Genomic DNA, 2731 nt, shown 5'->3' with positions numbered 1-2731 from the left:
AGTCAGGTACAGAGTCAGGTATAGAGTCAGGTACAGAGTCAGGTACAGAGTCAGGTACAGAGTCAGGTACAGAGTCAGGTACAGAGTCGGGTATAGAGTCAGGTACAGAGTCAGGTACAGAGTCAGGTATAGAGTCAGGTACAGAGTCAGGTACAGAATCAGGTACAGAGTCAGGTATAGACTCAGGTACAGAGTCAGGTACAGAGTCAGGGTCAGGTACAGAGTAAGGTATAGAGTCAGGTACAGAGTCAGGTACAGAGTCAGGTACAGCGTCAGGTACAGAGTCGGGTACAGATTCAGGTACAGAGTCAGGTATAGAGTCAGGTACAGAGTCAGGTACAGAGTCAGGTACAGAGTCAGGTATAGACTCAGGTACAGAGTCAGGTATAGAGTCAGGTACAGAGTCAGGGTCAGGTACAGAGTCAGGTACAGAGTCAGGTACAGAGTCAGGTATAGAGTCAGGTACAGAGTCAGGTACAGAGTCGGGTACAGAGTCAGGTATAGACTCAGGTACAGAGTCAGGTACAGAGTCGGGTACAGAGTCAGGTACAGAGTCAGGTATAGAGTCAGGTATAGACTCAGGTACAGAGTCAGGTACAGAGTCGGGTATAGAGTCAGGTACAGAGTCAGGTACAGAGTCAGGTACAGAGTCAGGTACAGAGTCGGGTACAGAGTCAGGTACAGAGTCAGGTATAGAGTCAGGTACAGAGTCAGGTACAGAGTCAGGTATAGAGTCAGGTACAGAGTCAGGTACAGAGTCAGGTACAGAGTCAGGTACAGAGTCAGGTACAGAGTCAGGTATAGAGTCAGGTACAGTCTCAGGTACAGAGTCAGGTAGAGAGTCAGGTACAGAGTCAGGTACAGAGTCGGGTACAGAGTCGGGTACAGAGTCGGGTACAGAGTCGGGTACAGAGTCAGGTACAGAGTCAGGTACAGAGTCAGATACAGAGTCAGGTACAGAGTCGGGTACAGAGTCAGGTATAGAGTCAGGTATAGAGTCAGATACAGAGTCAGGTATAGAGTCAGGTAGAGAGTCAGGTACAGAGTCAGGTATAGAGTCAGGTATAGAGTCGGGTACAGAGTCGGGTACAGAGTCGGGTACAGAGTCGGGTACAGAGTCGGGTACAGAGTCGGGTATAGAGTCAGGTATAGAGTCAGATACAGAGTCAGGTATAGAGTCAGGTAGAGAGTCAGGTACAGAGTCAGGTATAGAGTCAGGTATAGAGTCAGGTACAGTCAGGTACAGAGTCGGGTACAGAGTCGGGTACAGAGTCGGGTACAGAGTCAGGTACAGAGTCAGGTACAGAGTCGGGTACAGAGTCGGGTACAGAGTCGGGTACAGAGTCAGGTACAGAGTCAGGTACAGAGTCAGGTATAGAGTCAGGTATAGAGTCAGATACAGAGTCAGGTATAGAGTCAGGTACAGAGTCAGGTACAGAGTCAGGTACAGAGTCAGGTACAGAGTCAGGTACAGAGTCAGGTACAGACTCAGGTACAGAGTCAGGTACAGAGTCAGGTACAGAGTCAGGTACAGAGTCAGGTATAGAGTCAGGTACAGAGTCAGGTACAGAGTCAGGTATAGAGTCAGATACAGAGTCAGGTATAGAGTCAGGTATAGAGTCAGGTACAGAGTCAGGTATAGAGTCAGGTACAGAGTCAGGTATAGAGTCAGATACAGAGTCAGGTATAGAGTCAGGTACAGAGTCAGGTACAGAGTCAGGTACAGAGTCAGGTACAGAGTCAGGTACAGAGTCAGGTACAGAGTCAGGTATAGAGTCAGGTACAGAGTCAGGTACAGAGTCAGGTACAGAGTCAGGTATAGAGTCAGGTACAGAGTCAGGTACAGAGTCAGGTACAGAGTCAGGTATAGAGTCAGGTACAGAGTCAGGTATAGAGTCAGGTACAGAGTCAGGTATAGACTCAGGTACAGGGTCAGGTACAGAGTCAGGTACAGAGTCAGGTATAGACTCAGGTACAGAGTCAGGTACAGAGTCGGGTACAGAGTCGGGTACAGAGTCGGGTACAGAGTCGGGTATAGAGTCAGGGTCAGGTACAGAGTCAGGTATAGAGTCAGGTACAGAGTCAGGTACAGAGTCAGGTATAGAGTCAGGTATAGAGTCAGGTACAGAGTCAGGTACAGAGTCAGGTACAGAGTCAGGTACAGAGTCAGGTATAGAGTCAGGTACAGAGTCAGTTAGAGTCAGGTACAGAGTCAGGTACAGAGTCAGGTATAGAGTCAGGTACAGAGTCAGTTAGAGTCAGGTACAGAGTCAGGTACAGAGTCAGGTACAGAGTCAGGTATAGAGTCAGGTACAGAGTCAGGTACAGAGTCAGGTACAGAGTCAGGTACAGAGTCAGGTACAGAGTCGGGTATAGAGTCAGGTACAGAGTCAGGTACAGAGTCAGGTATAGAGTCAGGTACAGAGTCAGGTACAGAGTCAGGTACAGAGTCAGGTATAGACTCAGGTACAGAGTCAGGTACAGAGTCAGGGTCAGGTACAGAGTAAGGTATAGAGTCAGGTACAGAGTCAGGTACAGAGTCAGGTACAGAGTCAGGTACAGCGTCAGGTACAGAGTCGGGTACAGATTCAGGTACAGAGTCAGGTATAGAGTCAGGTACAGAGTCAGGTACAGAGTCAGGTACAGAGTCAGGTATAGACTCAGGTACAGAGTCAGGTATAGAGTCAGGTACAGAGTCAGGGTCAGGTACAGAGTCAGGTACAGAGTCAGG

This window comes from Echiichthys vipera (assembly GCF_963691815.1).
Source record: "Echiichthys vipera genome assembly, chromosome: 20".
Classification (NCBI taxonomy): Eukaryota; Metazoa; Chordata; class Actinopteri; order Perciformes; family Trachinidae; genus Echiichthys; species Echiichthys vipera.
Note: the sequence above shows the minus strand (reverse complement) of the source record.